The 20,500-nt window shown below is 43.8% G+C and overlaps 1 non-coding gene and 2 pseudogenes across 1 annotated transcript; 1 reads left to right on the top strand and 2 right to left on the bottom strand.

Moving 5' to 3' along the window:
• Positions 1-269: 269 nt before the first annotated feature.
• LOC115845726 (phosphatidylethanolamine-binding protein 1 pseudogene) lies at positions 270-1,354 on the bottom strand (annotated as a pseudogene).
• A 10,086-nt stretch (positions 1,355-11,440) lies between these two features.
• Positions 11,441-11,996, bottom strand: LOC115845759 (myelin protein zero-like protein 2 pseudogene; annotated as a pseudogene).
• A 6,737-nt stretch (positions 11,997-18,733) lies between these two features.
• Positions 18,734-18,869, top strand: LOC115845771 (small nucleolar RNA SNORA61). Its single transcript, XR_004036644.1, has one exon. It is a non-coding gene; the product is annotated as a small nucleolar RNA SNORA61 (small nucleolar RNA).
• The last annotated feature ends 1,631 nt before the right edge of the window (positions 18,870-20,500 follow it).

Raw genomic sequence — 20,500 nt, 5'->3', positions numbered from 1 at the left:
AGCAAATAGCAGAATTAACACAACATTCAGCAACTCCAGACCGGCTTTTCTTACACTGAAGAGTGATCAATTTAACAGGCACAGACTTCCAGATTTCTGATGACCTCTCACTCAGCCCTGCAGCTCATCTAGATGGCCAAGCTTTAACAGCAACTCTCTCCCTATTGCTTTTTTCAGTATTGCTCTTTAAAGGAGCCAGAGCAAGACACTGACACCCACTAACCAGCCTGAGATGTATCACATGGTGGGCTAGTGGACGTGCCGGCCCCTTGTTGTCTTCGTGAGAGACAGGGCTGTGAAAACACATGCCAGAAGATGCCGTCACAGACAATCCTGGGCTCGGGCTCACAAAGGCAGAGGCAATCAACTCTTTCTTTTTTTCTACCTCCCTTAAAGATTCTTTGATGCCCTGCTCTAATACTGCAGACCTGGTCTTTTTACCAGAATTTTTTTCTTCTTTAACGTTTGGGTTGTTATTCTTATATTAACATTTTGATGACCCCATCCTAGTACCAAAATATCCCCCACCAAAACGGAGTTCAAATTTGATCAAAACGTAACCCCCCTAGAATTACAGAGGACAGGCAGAAGGAAAAGTCACCCTAAACCTAAATCTGACCGCTCAGGGGTCAGGCAGGGGGAAGAGGAGAAATCTGCATGCATCACTAAACTGAAACACTGCTTGGGAACTCTGGGACCGTGTCCATCTCCTGGCTTTCCTCTACTTCCCAGAAAGCTGCTCGTACAGTTTGGGCACATAGTCATCCCATTCGGCCTGGTAACACGTGCCAGCCACCGGAGCCCCGAGCTCGTACTTTTTGCGGAAATTTGCCACCTTGAATTTGCCACGGTGGTCTCCAGATCTGTTGCTGAGAATGGGCTCATCACACTTCAGTGGCCTGTCCTGCTCGTAAACCAGCCAGGTGTAGCGGTGAAGGCCTGTGCCCTTGGGAGGCCCAGAGCCCACATAATCGGAGAGGACCGTGCCACTGCTGATGTCGTTGCCCTTCATGTTGACCACCAGGAAATGATGCCATTCCCTGTATTTGGGGTCCTTCCTGCTGGGAGCATCCGGGTCTGTCAAGACCAAGGTATACAGTTTACCTGGATCAAGGCCATCCCATGCAATGCTGGTGGACCAGTTCTTAACCTGGGTGGGTGTCAGCACTTTGCCCAGCTCGTCAACCTCCGCCCCGCCGTATTTGACCTGCCGCGGGTGCTGCGGCCTCTCGTCCACTTCCTGCAGGCTCAAAGGCCCGGACCACTTGCTGAGGTCCACCGGCATCGCGAAGCCGAGAGGATCGGACAGCAGGGAAAGCTGCAGGAGGACTCACGCAGGGTAGCAGCCCAGACTCCCAGCGGTCTGCAAGCTTTACAGAGGCAACTCTGGGTCTTATTTTTAAAATTCATAACAGAAAATATTTATTCAATATTAAGCACAATGGTATTTAGTACAAGTGAATGCTGGTACAAACTTTTTCTTTTTTAGTCTTGATATTTCAGATTATCTTTTTTTTTAAACATCTTTATTGGAGTATAATTGCTTTACAATGGTGTGCTAGTTTCCACTGTATAACAAAGTGAATCAGCTATACGTATACATATATCTCCATATCTCCTCCCTCTTGCGTCTCCCCCCCCATCCCACCCCTCTAGGTGGTCACAAAGCACCGAGCTGATCTTGCGTTGGGTCTTCGTTGCTGCGTGTGGGCTTTCTCTAGTTGCGGCTAGTGGGGGCTACTCTTTGTGGCAGTACGCAGAACTCTCATTGCAGTGGCTTCTCTTTATTGTGGAGCATGGGCTCTAGGTGTGCGCGGGCTTCAGTAGTTGTGGCACCTGGGCTCAGTAGTTGTGGCTCGTGGGCTCTAGAGCACAGGCTCAGCTGTTGTGGCGCACGGGCTTAGTTGCTCCGCGGCATGCAGGATCTTCCCAGACCAGGGCTCAAACCTGTGTCCCCTGCATTGACAGGTGGATTCTTAACCACTGCGCCACCAGGGAAGTCCATTGGCCAGTGATTCTTGAGCCTCACTCCATGTGGGAAAGATGTTAGGAAAGGACAGAAGTGTGGGCCCAGGCCATGTGGGTTGCAATCCTCCTTCTGAGAGCTCACTAAATGCTAACGATTTTCATTACCTATGTTTTTGTCGGAAGTTTGCTTTTCTATCACTTGGGATTTCTTAAGCAGCAATGTGTCCTAACATTTTCATTTTGACCACTTTATTTATGAAAAGATAAACCCCAAGTTTTATCGTGGAAAATGGAACAAATTTGAGATCTTTATCCTCATAATAGGAGTGCTCAATAATGTTGACTTTGAAAGTTTCTGACCTAAAGCAGATGAAAAAGGGGGATTGGGGTTTGTAAGTTAACAGTCAGTTGACTAAAGTGGTTTGATGTGTGGGTGGTAATGAGAGAGACAGAGGAAAAAAAGAGAGAGAGAGAGGGAAGGGAAGGATAGGACTTATTCCTCTTCTGTATAGTGAAAGAGAAACCAAAACTTTTCCTGCATCACAGACAGCCTCATATCAGGAATCATTAAAACTACCTAAACTCTTGCTCTTGTCAGGGTATCCCAAGAGGCAGGCCACATCGGGCGCTATAAAGAAACCAGGGGTGGGCTTCCCTGGTGGTGCAGTGGTTGAGAGTCCGCCTGCCGATGCAGGGGACACGAGTTCGTGCCCCGGTCCGGGAAGATCCCACATGCCGCGGAGTGGCTAGGCGCATGAGCCATGGCCGCTGAGCCTGCGCGTCCGGAGCCTGTGTTCCGCAACGGGAGAGGCCACAGCAGTGAGAAGCCCGCGTACCACACACACACAAAAGAAACCAGGGGGACTTCCCTGGTGGTGCAGTGGTTAAGAGAAGACCGCGCACCACAACGAAGAGTAACCTCCACTCTCTACAACTAGAGGAAAGCTCCCATGCAGCAACCAAGACACAACACAGCCAAAAATAAATAAATAAAATAATTTAATTAAAAAACAAAACTATGGTCCCTTCTCATGCACATTCTTAACTAAATGGATCAACTTAACCACAGATAATTTAGCACTCCAATGGCCATTAAGAGAAACTTCTGACCTCCCCAAACTTGTTTTTCTCAGAATGAAATTAGAAGACTGTGGCTCTAAAATTAAACCGATTGAATGGCATGCATATTTTCATTGGTACCTGGAGGCTTCAAATGTATCCAAGATTCTAAAATTGCCACTTTACAAAATACCATTTCTAAATTAACCAAGGTGAAAAAACAATTGAAAGAGGACCATAAAAATCCTCTGAGGCCTCTTTTCCCCCTTCCCCCATCCTCTTTGTCTCTGGAGCCAGCTTCCTCTTTCCCTTCTGTACTGTCCCCGACTCCTCTATACACTCCACTTCCTTATTCTAATCCCCTTACTGAACTTTCCTTTTTCTCTGAACCTTTCCATGTCTCCTCCTCTCCTGAACCTATTAAAATCTGCACCTCTTAAATCAGACCCTCTGAGGATCGAAATGCTAAGCCTTGACTAACACAACATTGTAAAGCAACAATACTCCAATAAAAATGAATTTAAAAAATGCTTTAATTAAAAAAATGCTAAGTCTCTAATTTCTTATGTTCACTGTAGTAAAGCTGAACTATGAGCCATAGTCAAAGATTTTCCCGAAGTAACTGAGGATCCCCAGAGATTTGCTGAGGAATTTAATATAGTCATTCAAACGTATCAACTGGGCTTCTCTGAGTTATATCAACTAATTCATATCCTTGTCAGTAAAGGCCAGGCCCACACTGAATGAAAACTGCCAATTGAGATGATCCTGAGAAATCTTTAGAATTACAACCTGGGGACAAAGAAACCCCTGTCGCCTTATTATCAGGCTCATGGAATCACCGAGTGACACCATTTGGCAATTCTTAGGACTTTCCCAAAACCAGTTGATCAGAATAAGATTCAAGCTTGTATCCACAAGCCCAATGAGCTCATGCATGATTATTATACAGCCAGCTCCAAATCGTCTTTAAAGAAAATTCTGGTCTTCCTTTGGGTGCTGAATCTACTTGAGTTGCCTTTAAATCTATGTTGATTAACAGGCTGAACTGAGATCTTTCTCTTCTAGTTAAAAGGACCAGGATATAATGGGAAATTATGTCCACTATCGATTTAGTTAGTTTAGAAACCCAACTCACCCAAACCCTAGATGATTCAACTTAAAGGAAGACTACTAAAATCCTTAATCTTCAATTCCAGAATTGGAGGTCTCTAAACAAAAACAAAATCCTTCTGGTGTCCATGATAATTTCTAAAAGCTAGGACACTGGAAAAATTACTGCTACAAGTTTCAGTACTCCAAGCGCCTTCAGTCCTCTAACCAGCCTTACCAATGTCCTCAATCCCAAGGACGCTGAGGAAATACAGGGGATTTCCCCACTTCTTTCTCTTAATTGACTTGAAGAAACTACTCTATAGATTGGGGGCAAACCTCTTTCTGTCCTTTTTGCACCAGAGCTACACTCTCGGTGCTCAGCCCCACTACCATTAAAAAGCCCCTGCCTCAGAGTACTAAAATGCTTCAAATAGTGGGGGTCTCTAATAAACCTCAATAGGTTTTTATCTCTAAAACTATCCCCTTTTGCTTAGGCCCTCTAAGAGGTACTCACTGTTTTTGCCTTTGTTCCTCCACCTCTATTTACTTATTGACCCAAGATATCTTAGAAAAATAACATGCTGGAATTTCTTTCTCCCAAAAGGGAGAAACAATTCTAGAATTTGAGAGCAGCAACCAAAATAGCCAATTAGGTGAATCAAATGGCCCTTCAGCTGCTTTTTCTTTTCTCCATCTCTGACCTGGAGCTAATTCCAAGAACACTAATAATTGGTCCCTATTCGGTCAGCTACCACTTGCCTTATGGGCAAAATCCTCAACTGATATTTGCAGTACCCACATGCACCTCCTATTAAGATCCAAATAGGTCCCTCAAAACTTCTCCACAGGATTAATCAATACCCCAAAATAAAGAGGCCCTTCAAGGCATTAAACCAATAACATAAGGCCCAGGGCCTCATTACCCCCTGCACCAGTCAGTGCAACACTCGCATTTTACCTGTGAAGAAACCAAATAGTTGTGGACGGAGGCTTGTCTAGGACCTGCGAGCCATAAACAGTGTTGTCATCCCTCAACACCCTGTTGCCCCAATCCCTACGCTTCACTAGCCTCCATCCCTACTGAGAGCAAAATTTTTGGTGTGATTTAATTTCTGTAGTGCTTTTTTAAAGTATCCCAGTAGATAAGTCAATATAGTATCTTTCGGTCTTTACTTGGGAAGGCCAGCAATATACCTTTACAGGAATGCCCCAGGGTTTCCCTGAAAGCCCTTCTTATTTCTCACAAACTTCATTTATTTATTTATTTTTTGCCACACCAGGCAGCTTGCGGGATCTTAGCTCCCCCACCAGGGTTGGAACCCGTGCCCCCTGCAGTGGAAGCACAGAGTCCTAACCACTGGACCACCAGGGAAGTCCCCTCACAAAATTTAAAGGCTGATCTGGGACTTCCCTGGTGGCACAGTGGTTAAGAATCCGCCTGCCAATGCAGGGGACACGGGTTCGAGCCCTGGTCCGGGAAGATCCCGCATGCTGCGGAGCAACTAAGCCCATGCACCACAACTACTGAGCCTGCGCTCTAGAGCCCGCGAGCCACAAATGCTGAAGCCCCCACACCTAGAGCCCATGTTCCACAGCAAGAGAAGCCACTGCAAGGAGAAGCCTGCCTACCGCAACGAAGAGTAGCCCCCGCTCATCGCAACTAGAGAAAACCCACACACAGGAATGAAGACCCAACACAGCCAAACAAAAAAACAAACAAACAAAAGGCTGATCTAGATGATATCAAGTTCTCTGGAGGCTCCACTTTAATAGGATGTGTGGATGACTTAGTTCTCTGCTCCCCATCTTAAGCCTCCTCACAAGAAGAAAACACCCGTTTGCTGAAACTTCTAGCCAAAAAGGGGCATAAAGTCTCTAAGGAAAAAATTACAATTTGTTCAAATTCAAGTTTGATATTTAGGACATCTATTCTCAGAACAAGGACTGCATCTAGATCCAGACAGACTTCATGGAATCTTGAACTTCCCAAAGCCCCAAATCAAATGCAAACTGCAATGCTTTCTTGGATTGGCAGGCTATTTTCTCAGCTGGATTCCCCCAAATTTCCCTTACAGCCCAACCTTTATATCCCTTGTTAAAAACTACTAAACCTGACTCTTATCACCTGGGAAGATTCAGGTGACAGGACTTTCCAAATCTTAAAGGAAAATTTAATACCTTCCCCTGTCCTTGGACACCCCAATTATCAACTTCTTCTCTTCCTTTTTGTGTATGAAAAAAGAAGGGAATGCCCTTGGGGTACTCACCCAAAAGTATGGGATCACCACTGATGCATAGGGTATTACAGCCAACAACTAGAACCTGGAACCTGGGGATACCTCCTAACCCCCACCTCAGAGCTGTACCTGCTACTGCTCTCTTTGTAAAGACTGAAGAAATAGTCATGGGATCCTCTTTAACTATCTTTGTGCTAGATGCTGTTGAATCTCTTAACCCTCATCATAATCAACATTTTCCAGTAAGCCATCTCACCTCCTATGAAATTCTCCTGTTAACTGCCCCTTAAATCACTTTTCCTACTTTAATAACTTTAACGCTGCTACTCTTCTCCCCTCTTTTACAGATGACACACACACACCCTACTCCCACCCCGTGACTGCTTATAGGAAATGCCCTTAGATAATGTTGACTTCTCATGGTTTACTGATGGTTCTTATTTAAAAGATGAACATGGTAACTATCATGCTGGATATGCAATGTCAACTCTTCTTTAAGTAACTGAAGTGGCACCTTTGCCTTTGACTACTTTGGCCCAATAAGCCAAACTATGTGCACTCACATGGGCCTGTATCTTAGTCAAGGGCAAAACTGCCAACATGTACACTGACAGTAGCTATGCCTTTGGCGTGGCTCACAATTTGGCAACGTTATAGAAACAGCATGGCTTCCTTACTTTCAGCAGAGATCAAATTAAAAACAGCCTTTATGTTCAGGAATTATTAGAAACCATATTATTACCTGCTGCTTTGTCTATTATTAAGGTTCTGAGGCATGCTACGCTTGACTCTTTAGAAGCTAAAGGAAATCACCTTGTTAATATTTCCGCAAAAAAAAAAGCTGCCTTTTGGGACTCCCCTGGTGGTTCAGTGGTTAAGGCTCTGCGCTTCCAATGCAGGGGGCTCGGGTTCGATTCCTGGTCGGGGAACTAAGATCCTGAATGCTGCACAGCATGGCCCAAAAAAAAAAAAAAAAAATGCTGCCCTCAAAGAGTTATTGTCCAAAGGAATTTGGACCCTTCTGAATGTTGGATCTGTCATCAGAAAACCCAATCTGTCCATGACAGCCATGACCCTTTAGTCTTCATCTCCACTGTGACAGCTAACTATAGCCACACCCCTTTGGATATTTTTCATCAAGTCAGAACTTCTACAACCAGATTCCTGTACTTTGCTTTGACCTCTTCCGTGTCATAGCTCTCAATGCAGCTAACCATACCTATTCCACCTGTACAGTTCTCAACACTAGGTTAGGTCTGCTTGCCATGGCAAAACAACTCCCTTCTGTATGGCCTTTGAGAACAAAGTCCACAGAACATGATGGTTTCTCCCTAACTGTTCACCAAACACCACTGACCCACTGAAAGGGCTAATAGAATAATCCCAATTAATGGCACTATTAATAATCAAACCCTAGCAGTAGTCTTACATGCACCACCTGATCTTATCTTTGTAACAAACGGGCCTCCTGATGGGCTTATGAATGTTTAGACAGTTGGCAGATTGGAGGCCAATGCTAGTTACTAGTATTTTTAACTGTCCCCTTGGACATTCATAATAAATCTGAAGTCTCCCATTGGTCCTGTCATTCATCTTCTCCATTAAGCCTTCATTGCCCCCTAAATGGGAATTCCCAGGAGGTATACATGACTCTAGATTTGCTTTCATTGGAAGGGCACTTATTCATGCCAGTGAACAAATGAATAGAAATCTCTCTGGAGGAACTTCCCTGGCAGTTCAGTGGTTAAGGGAACTAAGACCCCACATGCTGCACAGCGTAGCCAAAAAAAAAAAAAAAAAAAAAAGGAAGAAAGAAAAAAAGAAGTCTCTCTGGAATTGGGAAAACTTGCTGATTCTACCAATAAGGCAATAGCAGCCCAACAACAATTACTTGACTCATAGGCCAGAGTAGTTTTGGATAATTGCTTAAATCTTAATTACCCAGCATTTGTGTGATTGCAAACGTCACCTACTGTGCATGGATAAATTCTTCTGGAGAAGTAGAAACCCCATAGGCATACCTTAGATATATTTTGGGTTTGGTTCTAGACCACCGTAAGAATACGAATATTGCAATAAAACAAGTTACATAAATTTTGATTTCCCAGTGCATATAAAAGTTATGTTTAGGGCTTCCCTGGTGGCACAGTGGTTGATAGTCTGCCTGCCGATTCGGGGGACACGGGTTCGTGCCCCGGTCCGGGAAGATCCCACATGCTGTGGAGTGGCTGGGCCCGTGAGCCATGCCCACTGAGCCTGCACGTCCGGAGCCCGTGCTCTGCAAAGGGAGAGGCCACAGCAGTGAGAGGCCCGTGTACCGCAAAAAAAAAAAAAAGTTATGTTTACACTATACTGTAGTATGTTCGGTGTACAATGGCATTATGTCTAAAAAACAATGTACATACCTTAATTAAAAAACACTTTATTGTAAAAGAATGTTAACCGTCGTCTGAGCCTTCAGCGAGTCATAATCTTTTTGCTGGTGGAAGGTTTGAAATATTGTGAGAATTACCAAAATGTGACATAGAGACACAAAATGAGCACATGCTGTCAGAAAAATGGTGCCAATAGACTTGGTCAATGCAGAGTTTCCATACACCTTCAAGTTGTAAAAAAAAAAACCTCTATATCTACTAAGCACAATAAAGTGAAGTGCAGTAAAATGAGGTATGCCTGTACATAAAGTTAGGGAACAAGCATATTGGCTACAACAAATTTCACTGACAATCCATGGTCCTTTGATTTGCTTTTGGCTTAAAATCCCAATTTTTAGTGGTCTTTTATTGATATAGAAATATTCAGTAATTTACACAATATTTTAAAAATTATTTTTATCAGTTTCTAAGTTACTGTGTAAGATTTAACTTAATGTACCAGTTAATGGTCTATCAGAAGATTATATTCTTCTGCCTGGAAGTCTTCATTAAGAAAAAGGAGATTTTTTGGGGGGGAACTTCCCTGGTGTGCAGTGGTTAAGACTCTGCACTCCCAATGCAGGGGATCCAGGTTCGATCCCCGGTCAGGGAACTAGATCTCACATGCATGCTGTAACTAAGAGCTTGCATGCCACAATTCTAAGGAGCCCATATGCCGCAACTAAGGAGGCTGCCTGCTGCAACTAAGACCCAGCGCAACCAAAATAAATATTTTTAAAAAAGGAAAAGGACTTCCCTGGTGGTGCAGTGGTTAAGAATCTGCCTGCCAGTGTAAGGGACATGGGTTCGAGCCCTGGTCCGGGAAGATCCCACATGCCACGGAGCAACTAAGTCCGTGTGCCACAACTACTGAGCTCTGCGCTCTACAGCCCGTAAGCCACAACTACTGAGCCCACGTGCCACAACTACTGAAGCCTGTGCGCCTAGAGCCTGTGCTCTGCAACAAGAGAAGCTACCACAATGAGAAGCCCGCGCACCGCAACGAAGAGTAGCCCCTGCTCACTGCAACTAGAGAAAGCCTGTGTGCAGCAACAAAGACCCAACACAGCCAAAATTAAATAAATAAAATAAATTGATTTAAAAAAAGGATATTTTTTGATGTTTTATAATACAATAATATCAAAACAAAACTCATTTAAAAAAAACTTGTTTTATTATGGAAAATTTCAAAACTACAGAAAAATAAAGAGAATAGTATAATTTAAAAAAAAGAGAGAGAACTGACCAACAAAGATGAAAATGCAGCAAATAAATGAAAAGTGATAATGCTGGGAGTGAAACTGGAATTGAGTATAAATGGAGTTACAGAAGAACTAGCTAAATGGGGGAATGTTGACACTGCCGCTGTTCAGGAGACTAGATCTGCAGCCAGAGGAACCTGTTGAAGGGGAACTGATCAACAGAAATGAGGAAAGACCCAACACAGTCAAAAATAAATAATAAATAAATAAATAAATTTTTTAAAAAGTGGAAAGGATACAATGTTGCAAGCTGATCCAAATTTATAAAGGTGTATGACAGTTCACCAAGGCATTGAAAAAATGCTCGTTCTATTATTTGTAAATTATACAATGAAAAGAAGAAGCAAGCATTCTTCAGACTACTCTTGGAAAGTTTTTACAAATAAAACACTTTAGGGAATTCCTTGGCGGTCCAGTGGTTAGGACTCCGAGCTTCCACTGCAGGGGGCACGGTTTGATTCCTGGTTGTGGAATTAAGATCCTGCAGGCCACACGTAGTGCCCAAAAAAAAAAAAAAAAAAAAGTTAAAAAAACCCCACTTTAACGCAGACATAGAGAATGGACTTGAGGACATGGGGAGGGGGAAGGGTAAGCTGGGATGAAGTGATAGAGTGGCATGGACATATATACAACTACCAAATGTAAAGTAGATAGCTAGTGGGAAGCAGCTGCATAGCACAGGGAGATCAGCTCGGTGCTTTGTGACCATCTAGAGGGGTGGGATAGGGAGGGTGGGAGGGAGACGTAAGAGGGATGGGATATGGGGATGTATGTATACATATAGCTGATTCACTTTGTTATACAGCAGAAACTAACACAACATTGTAAAGCTACAATAAAGATGTTAAAAAAAACCCCACGTTAATGCTTAAGTTTTCTAATAAGCTATAGAACACAAAATAAATATCATTTTTTGTATTGTTTTAATTTCCCAATACACTTTTTTTTTTGGTGTGGGGAGAATTAGCTCACCTTTTAATTGAGAGTGTGAGAAGGAAAGAGTAAACATGTTAACTTTAGCAGCAAGAATGCTGCTCTAAGGATTATGAAAGGCAAGTTGGCTTTTATCCCATTTGATGCCAATATATGTGTATACAAGTCATAATCCACAAGGAGTGTTTAAGGGCAAAAATGTAGCTTCTTAGCATACAAAAGCTAATGAGCATTTGAAAAATATTTGAACTTGGAAATTAAATAAAACCTTAGTAACAGGGCTGTGTGCGAGTCTGGTGATATCTGCTCAAGGATGGCCCTATGCTGGCACCAGAAGAACATTGCTTGTCTAGGTGTTTTTATACTGCAGAGCTGGTTGGAAGACAGGTTACAACTGGAAAAGCCAAAGAAAAGCTTCCATTAACTTCATCTTATTTTAGGGTTCTGGTTCTTGGAACGCTTCAGCTTCCATCTAAGAATGTTGGTCTGTGTCTTCCAAACGGAGAATATTTTTCTTGATTGAGCTTTTCTTTTTATTTTTATTTTATCTCCACCACTTTATGAGCTCTTTCAGCCCATCACTTTTTCCAGAAATCCTGGAAGAGGACCACCACAATTACTATTCTGACCATCAGTGCACAAGCTGAGCCGATGGCCAGAGCAAGGAAGTGGATCTCAGAGACATGTACAGTGTGCACGATGCTGAGCCAGATCTCCCCTATCAGCACATCAACATCACGTGGGTTCTTCACCGTGCAGGTTTATGTCCCACTGTCATCAAACTGCAGCTTACAGAGGATGATGGAGACATCATACCGGCTCGGGGTTCCCATCCCAGACCACCCGGTCCTTGAAACGCCCACTCACGGGTTTGAAGGGATCCACATGGTAGTCGAAAACAAACTGCTCAGACACCCCCACCTCCAGGTCACTGTTAGTGCATCAGCCATAGGGGCAAAGCTGGAGAAAGTGCACAGAAGATAAAGAGAATTAAATTGTCCTGTTCTTGCGTTTAGAGAGTGTACCATAAAGCTCAGGGAATTTTATTCTCTTTTTTTTTTTTTTTTTTTGTTTGGTACGCGGGCCTCTCACTGTTGTGGCCTCTCCCGTTGCGGAGCACAGGCTCCGGACGCGCAGGCTCAGCGGCCATGGCTCACGGGCCCAGCCGCTCCGCGGCATGTGGGATCTTCGCGGACCGGGGCACGAACCCGTGTCCCCTGCATCGGCAGGCGGACTCTCAACCACTGCGCCACCAGGGAAGCCCAGGGATTTTTATTCTTAAGAATAAAAATTCTCGGGAGTTCCCTGGCAGTCCAGTGGTTAGGACTCCATGCTTTCACTGCCGAGGGCCTGGGTTCGATCCCTGGTCTGGGAACTAAGATCCCACAAGCTGTGTGGCGCAGCCAAGGAAAAAAAAACGAATAAAGATTCTCAGGAGTCACATGTAACTAAAGACTCTGAGAATAGAAAATTTGATTAAATCACGTAGTAATCAAATACAAAGATTACTACAAAAACAATACAGCTCCAGTCAATCCTTGTCTAAAATATATTATCAAGCACCTGTGAGCAACCCTAAATTGTACTGAAAACCACAGTACACTTAGGCCCTAGAGGGAAAGTCAGAAGCAAACCTTGATAATGCTTCCTGTCACTCCTTCACCCTAAGATTTTGAATGTCTGTGCTCTTCATAAATGAGACTTTATAAAAGCTGCTTTTAAATTTCAGACGTTGGATCACAGTAAATTCAGTGTGAAATAATCCACTGTGGGATAAAAGTTCACAGGGGTGACAAATGGAGTTAAGGGAGTCTCTGGTGCCTTCCTTCTGAGAAATACTACACCCACAGTTACAGTGGATGGCTAGCACCTCAGAAGGCTACACTTCCTCTGTATACAAGTGAAACTGCCTCAAGGAAACAGAAGCTTTTTTTCTGAAGTGATTAGTATGAGTACCACACCTAAGACTTAAATAACAGGTTCTAACCCCTCCAGGTGGAGTGAAGAAAGGCAGTGGCTTAGAGCAGGGACAGAGCCCCAGGGCAACCCTTTCAGAGTGGTAGCTGAAGATAGTAGGATTTCTGGTTCTCTTTTCCCTTCATCTAAAGCTGCACTGTGTGATAACGGGGCCATTTAGCCACATAGGCTTGTTGAACACTGGAAATGTGGCTAGTATGACTGAGGACCTGACTTTTTACTTTGTCAAGTACACAACATAACATTTACCATCTTAAACATTTGTAAGTTCAGTAGTGTTAAGTACATTTGGTATTGTGCAACCAATCTCCATAGTTCATTTTTATCTTGAAAACCTGAAACTCTCTGCTTATTAACAACTTCCCATTTCCTGCCTCCCCCCAGTGTCTGGCAGCATCACCATTCTAATTTCTGGCTCTATGAATCTGACTACTTTTGATACTTCATGTAAGTGGAATCACACAATACTTGTCTTTTTGTGACTGGCTTATTTCACGTAGCATAAGGTCCTCAAATTCATGTTCCAGAATTTCCTCCCTTTGTAAAAAGGCTGAGTAATATTCCCTTGTCTGTATATACCACATTTTGTTTATTCATTCATCTGGCAATGGACACTTGGGTTGCTTCCAACTTTTGACTATTGTAAATAATGCTGCTATGAACATTGGTGTACAACTATCTCTTGAGACTGTGCCTTCAATTCTTTCAGTTACATATCCAGAAAACAGAACTGCTGGATCATATGGTAATTCTTTTTAAATTTTTTCCACAGCAGCTGCAACATTTTACATTCCTATCAGCAACACACAGAGTTCCAATTTCTCCACATCCCTGCCTTAATGTGAATTTAAAACTCATAATTCAGTTATGGAAAAACTTTTAAGTATGTTTGGAACAACATGGATATAGGAATCTGCTTTTTCAACTCTAAATTTTATGAAATCTAAATATACATTAAGTATTCCTAATAAAAATTAAAATTCCTGACTTAAAAAAAATATGGAGATGTGCTGTAGGTGGAAGACACACACCAGGCTTCAAAGAATAAAAAAAGAACATAAAATGTCTCATTGATAATGTTATATATTGACTACATACGAGATATTTTGGATATGTTGATCCAAATAAAACTATTAAAATTAATATTACCTGTGCTTTTACTTTTGTAAATGTGGCTACTAGAAAAAATTTAAATTACATTTGCAGCTCACATTATATTTCTATTGGACAGCACTGCTATAGAGGTAGCTACTACCACTCGTACCACATAATGAAAGGCATCAGATTCTGGAAGACAAGCTCCTTCTGCAGTCCAAATTGTTTTAAGTCAAGCAAGCTCTTTTTTTCTTTTTTTTAAAAATAAATTTATTTATTTACTTTTGGCTGCGCTGGGTTTTCGTTGCTGCGCGCGGGCTTTCCTTAGTTGCGGCGAGTGGGGGCTACTCTTCGTTGCGCTGCAGGGGCTTCTCATTGCAGTGGCTTCTCTTCTTGTAGCACATGGGCTTCAGTAGTTGTGGCACACGGGCTCAGTAGTTGTGGCTTGCAGGCTCTAGAGCTCAGGCTCAGTAGTCATGTCGCACAGTCTTAGTTGCTCCGCCCGCACCAGGGTTCGAACCCGTGTCCCCTGCATTGGTAGGCGGATTCTTAACCACTGCGCCACCAGGGAAGTCCTCAAGCAAGCCTTTTTCAACCTCTCTTCTGCCCTTGACATCTATATGTATCTTTCTTTTACTACAGGAGGATTACCTGAATGAAAATTTCTATCCACTGTTACTGTGAAAAGCTGGGCTATTATACTTAGTCCCTCAGTGACTATCTGGGGTCCAGGCTTGAGTATCCTATATTCTCTGTTTTGTTGGTGTATCATAGCCTGATGCCTTCCATTACAGTATCAATTAACTCCTGTGCCTGCGTCATGGCTGGGGGCTGTGTGACAACACCACACCACAGAAAGCTCAGGAGATGTGTCCATGTGTTTGCAGAGTTGAAAGAGGCATTTTCATTTCTTCTTCTTCGACTTGACAGTGCTTCCTTGACACAACTTCTCCTCCTGTATCTTTGTGATTCTTACCCACTTACAGCTTACTTCCACTCTGAAAGCAGTCAGGAATCTTACTTTTGTCTATGTGATGACAAAATAGTGGGGCAGGACCTAGACCAGGTGTGGTCACTTTCAGTGACTGTGGCTACAATCCCAGAGGGATGGAGGGGAGGGGAGGGGGGGCTATGGCGGGGCCCCAGGAAGGAACCCTGAAATGTCAGGTAGGGAAGATCCAGAAGCTGGAATTGAGGCAGAAGAGCTGTTGTGACTAGAGCTGTTGCTCTTGACTACACGTCTTCTCATTTCTGTTGCTCATACTGGGGTCACTCTAGATACAATAACCATCACCCCAGTTCAAAGCAAAAATAATCCTTCTCCCTAAAGGGTAAATTGGGCATAAGCTTTTTTTTTTTTAATGTTTTTTAAAAAATTTATTTATTTGGCTATATCAGGTCTTAGTTGCGGCACATGGGCTCTTCATTGTGGCGTGAAGGCTCCAGAATGCACAGGCTTAGCTGCCTCACAGCTTGTGAGATCTTAGTTCCCCGACCAGGGATCAAACCTGTGTCCCCTGTATTGGAAGGTGGATTCTTAACCACTGGACCACCAGGGAAGTCCCTGGGCATAAGCTTTTTTTAAATAAAATTTTTATTTTGGAATAATTTTAAGTCTACAGATAAGTTGCAAAGATAGTACAGGGAGCTCCTGTATACCCTTTACTTTTTTTTCCTGTATTTAATGTCTATATAACCATGTCACATTTGTCAAGACTAAGAAATTCACATTGGTATAATACTCTTAATTAACCTATAGACTTTAGTCTGATTTTACCGTTTATGTCCTTCTACCGTTCTAGAATCCAAACCACAATCCCACATGGCATTTAGCATACAAGCCTTTCATATACCAAGATCTTGCCCCATTTTATCATTCACATTAATGTTTGTTTTGATTTCTCGTTAGAGTATAGGCTCTAAAGTTTTGTATGGTTATGTATAATTCATAAATATAAGTTTATTCATACTGGTGATGCCCACCAAAGACTACCGAAACATAGTTATGGTCAAACAATGAAGGGTTAACTGCTATAGTGAGGGAGACCTGACACTATGCGCAACCATGCATCTCAGGAAATGGGTGTTAAAGAGGGCTTATTATATAGTGCTTGGGCTTGTGTTAGGTGATTTGGGGGCAGGCCCAAGGAAACAGGGGTCTGCTCTGGTGCTGTCAGAAAGCGGGGCAATTCAGTGATTCGCTTAATAGTTTTTATCTGGAAAGCAAGAAAAATGGATCATCACTGAAGCAATAGTCATTCATGTTAGCTAGGGAAGGGATGTTTGGTCATCTTTTTGTGGTTGCAGTGTCCATCTGTTTAGGCACGATTAGTCTTATTTTCTTCACCTTCCATCTCGTCAGAGACCTCATCTGACATCAAAATTCCATGACGTCGCTTATGTGTATCAGGGCATTCAGGCCAGCTACCAACGGTGGCTCTGGGGGCTCCTTTACTTCTTAGAGCTGAACCTGATCATAATTAAGATGGAAAGCAAAAGGAGATTGCTTAGCAGTTTTTACTACAGGATATGACAACTGTTGGAAACTGACACTGCTAATTCGACACTGTACATGTGCTTAACAAATAACTCGTCGCCAAGGGCTGGAAAGTTCGATCTGTCTTTTTCAGAGCAGAAACACGGCTGGTTTGGATGTAGCAGGAACTCAAATGACACTGAACTGGCGTACGTGTTTCTTCCAGAAGTGAAGGTCTTAGTGGTGGCATCCTCTGCCCCAGCACTTTGTCTCTGAGGACCAGGCCTGAACCGAAAGCCCTGCGGACCTGAAGCAAGGGTCACCAACCCCCTGGGGCCGCTACCAGTCCCTATCCTGTTAGGAACCCCGCCACACAGCAGAAGGTGAGCGGCAGGCAACGAAACTTCATCTGCTGCTCCCCATCGCTCACATTACCGCCTGAACCATCGCTGGAATTACTGCCAGAACCATCCCCCCCCACCACTCGCATTACCGCCTGAAACTCCACCCCCCCAAAATTGTCTTAAACAGTCCCTGGTGCCAAAAAGGTTGGGGACCACTGGTCTGAAGGAACAAGCCGAGGGAGCCAGGCGAGGTCCCGTGACCCTGCGGAGCAGCGACCCAAGACCTGACAGCACAGCCTGCGGCCGCTCCTCAAGTTCTGCCTCTAGAGCCGCCATTAACGGTCTCCGCTGTTCCCGGTTCCCTCCCTCCTTCTCAACAGGAAATGAGTCTCATTTCCTTCTACCACGCTGGTCTTCAATCCAGGCGTCGTCTGGGCTCACTGTTTGGGGGACTCTCCCAGTCAGCAACTTTAGAAGCTCAGGCGTGCCTCACAAGCCCTTCCCTACGCCCGAGGAGGGATCACGTAGATCCCTCGCCTCCCGTCCCAGCAACGCCCGGCTCAGCAAGCCCCGGCCCCGCCCTGCGCCTGGCCGACCAATCCCCGGCTCCGCTCCGGACGCGTCACAATGGCGCCCTCGTGGCCCCGACCCCGGACGCCCTCCTCGGAGACCCCGCCCCGGCGCGGTCTTTGCGTCCTTCCGGCTCGCTTTCGGAAGTAGGATTGCGCCGCGTCTTCCTGGAGAAGAAGGTGGGGTTTGGCGAGAACCCGGAAGCGGGGCGGGGGCGCGGGTTCCTGGGGCTGTAGTTCCCTGATGCTTGGGCACAGGACCGACAGGGGGCAGAACACGCCGAGAGCCGAAGGGCTTTCGGAGGCGATGCATGCTCACGACGTGCGGGAGTTGTAGACTCCGGCCAGCCGAGCTCCTGACCACGCCCCTCGGAAGCCTCGCCCAGGGGTTTCCATGGTGATGTTAAACCAGCCTCAACTGCGACTGCAGAATTCGCCGCGTTTCACCCTCCTCTAGTTTCGCAGAGGGATAGGGACGACCGAGGTGCCGGATGTGGAGAAGAGCGGGAGCATGGAGACTCAGAACCCTAAGTGAAGGGTGGGACGGGGGCGGGACAGAAGGGGACGAGTTTGGGGAAAATCCCTTTTTTAGGGCAGGGATGTCTGGGAGTCCTGGACGGGTCCGCATCCTAGGACCCGGGGGTATGAGAGGTCTGCGCCAACATGTAGGGACACCTTTAAGGGTGTAAACGTGGTTGGAAGAAAGCTCTTTTTACTTTAGTTTGTTTTATTTCTTAAGGCAGTACATTCACATAGTTAAAGACTCACAAACTTGCAGAAGGCTTTATTACTCAGAAAATTTTCTCCTACCCATTTCCTGTACTCTGAGGAAATGTTTTCAAACCTTTGAATTTTTCTTCTCCAGAAGTTTTATTTCTTCCTTTTGTATCTGCATCTCTTCTCTGTATTTTTCCTTCATCAGCTTCACTAAATTTGAATACTTCAATCTGAAATATTTCCTGATTGATTTCCTTTGCCTCCTGGTCACACTTTGCTGCAGCATGTGTGTAGTCAGCCATTTGCTCTTCTCTTTTTCTAGTCATACCCTTGACTACATTTTGCACTGGTTCCTTTTTGACATCTCATTTTGGAATGAGCCTGAATTCAGCAGGTTGTGGGAGTGGGTCCAGGGCTTTGTCTCACGCTCTCACATTTTTCTTTATTATAAAGATTTGATTGTAGTTATGTTTTCCCACTTTAAAAATATGACATATACGAGATATATTGTAAAACATATCTCGAAGGTGTAAAGAATACAACTCAATCCGGGATCTGTGTATCCACCACTAATCTTAAGATGTAGTACTCTACCCGGTCCCCTTTCCCATTAGATCTGAACACTGCTCTTAGTGGTCATAAAAGGGAGGAATAGTAGGAATGAAGCTGTCCTCACAGTGCTTGTAGTCTGCTATATAGCATGTGGGCTAGTTTCAAACAAGGTGTAATTCTCTTAGAACTTGTTTCCTCCTCCCCTGTAACATGGCATAATCTTAGGCTTAAAGGGAGGCTGTATGTGAAGCTTGGGCAGTTGGTACAGTGATTGCTGACTGGTATTTCTGTATTTGGGAGGGATTTATCAACGGCTTTCTTGACTCTTGATTGAAAGTGTTCCTTTTTCCTAAGATCTGTTACCAGTAAAGCTGCATTCATCTGTGACTGTGGATCTATAGAGTTGGGAGGGAAACTTTATGGGAAGACACAAGCTAAGAGATAATAGGCTCTTTTATGTGGAAACCTTGACCTTTTGTGGGTTTTTTTGTTGTTGTTGTTAATGTTGGTACCTGGCATATAAGTGAACCAATAAAAGACTCCTGGATGTAAAAAACAAAGAAAGAAATAGAACTCCACCTTTTTTCTTATGACCCTTTGTGTGATCCCGATCATCACAGCTCCCCTCATCATTGTCTTGGATTTTATGTTTGTCAATTACTTGCTTTTCTTTATAATTTGATTAAAATTGTATCCCACAGAAAAATGTATTGAATAGTTTTGCATGTCTTTGGATTCTGTATATGTTGTTTTCATACTTTATGTTTTCTTCTGTGCCTTTCTTTAGTTAAGACCTTGTGTTAACCTTGTCTTTACTTAAGACCTTGTCTTAACCTTGTCTGTTGTCTTCACAGGAGTATTCCAAGACCAAGTGTAAAGCTCGAACCCATGTCCCCTGCATTGGCAGGTGGATGCTTAACCACTGCGCCACCAGGGAAGTCCCAATTTTTGCTGTTTTATAGTATTCCATTTAGTAAGTGGTCAACAACTTATTTCTCCAGTATTCTGTTAAGTGACTTATATGTAGGTTGTTTCCAGTTTTTGGTATTATAAACAGTGATGCTTTGAGTCAGCACATATCTTCTGGGGCACATGTGCCAGACTTAGTATTGGGTTCTATACATGTAATGCAATGTCATGTCATTGCATGAGGGATATTGCTCTACTGTTCTTTCTTTATGTTTTTGGGTTTGGTATAAGGGTGTACCTGACCTCATTAAATGAGTTGGGGCAGTGTTTCCTCCTCTTCCACTTTCTGAAAGATATTGTTTAAAGTTGGTTTTAATTCTTCTCTAAATATTTGGCATAACTTTTCAGCAAAACCATGTGGTCTAGAGATTTTGGGGAGAGTTTTTAAATTCAATTTTAAATTTATTATTTATTTATTTAAAAAATCTAAGTACAGTCACTATTATATGTTTACAGCTCATTTTTAAATGAATTTATTTATTTGTTTTTGGCTGTGCTGGGTCTTTGTTGCTGCATGCGGGCTTTCTCTGGTTGCAGCAAGCAGGGGCTACTCTTCGTTGTGGTGGGTGGGCTTCTCATTGTGGTGGCTTATTTTGTTGCGGAGCACGGGCTCTAGGCGCGTAGGCTTCAGTAGTTGTGGCACACAGGCTTCAGTGGTTGTGGCGCACAGGCTTAGTTGCTCCGTGGCATGTGGGATCTTCCCGGACCAGGGCTTGAACCCATGTCCCCTGCATTGGCAGGCAGATTCTTAACCACTGCGCCACCAGGGAAGTCTGCAAATTCAATTATTTAATAGTTATAGGGCTGTTCAAATTATCTATTTCATATTGGGG

This window comes from Globicephala melas, chromosome 16, assembly GCF_963455315.2.
Source record: "Globicephala melas chromosome 16, mGloMel1.2, whole genome shotgun sequence".
NCBI lineage: Eukaryota > Metazoa > Chordata > Mammalia > Artiodactyla > Delphinidae > Globicephala > Globicephala melas.
This window is presented reverse-complemented; position numbering and strand designations above follow the sequence as displayed.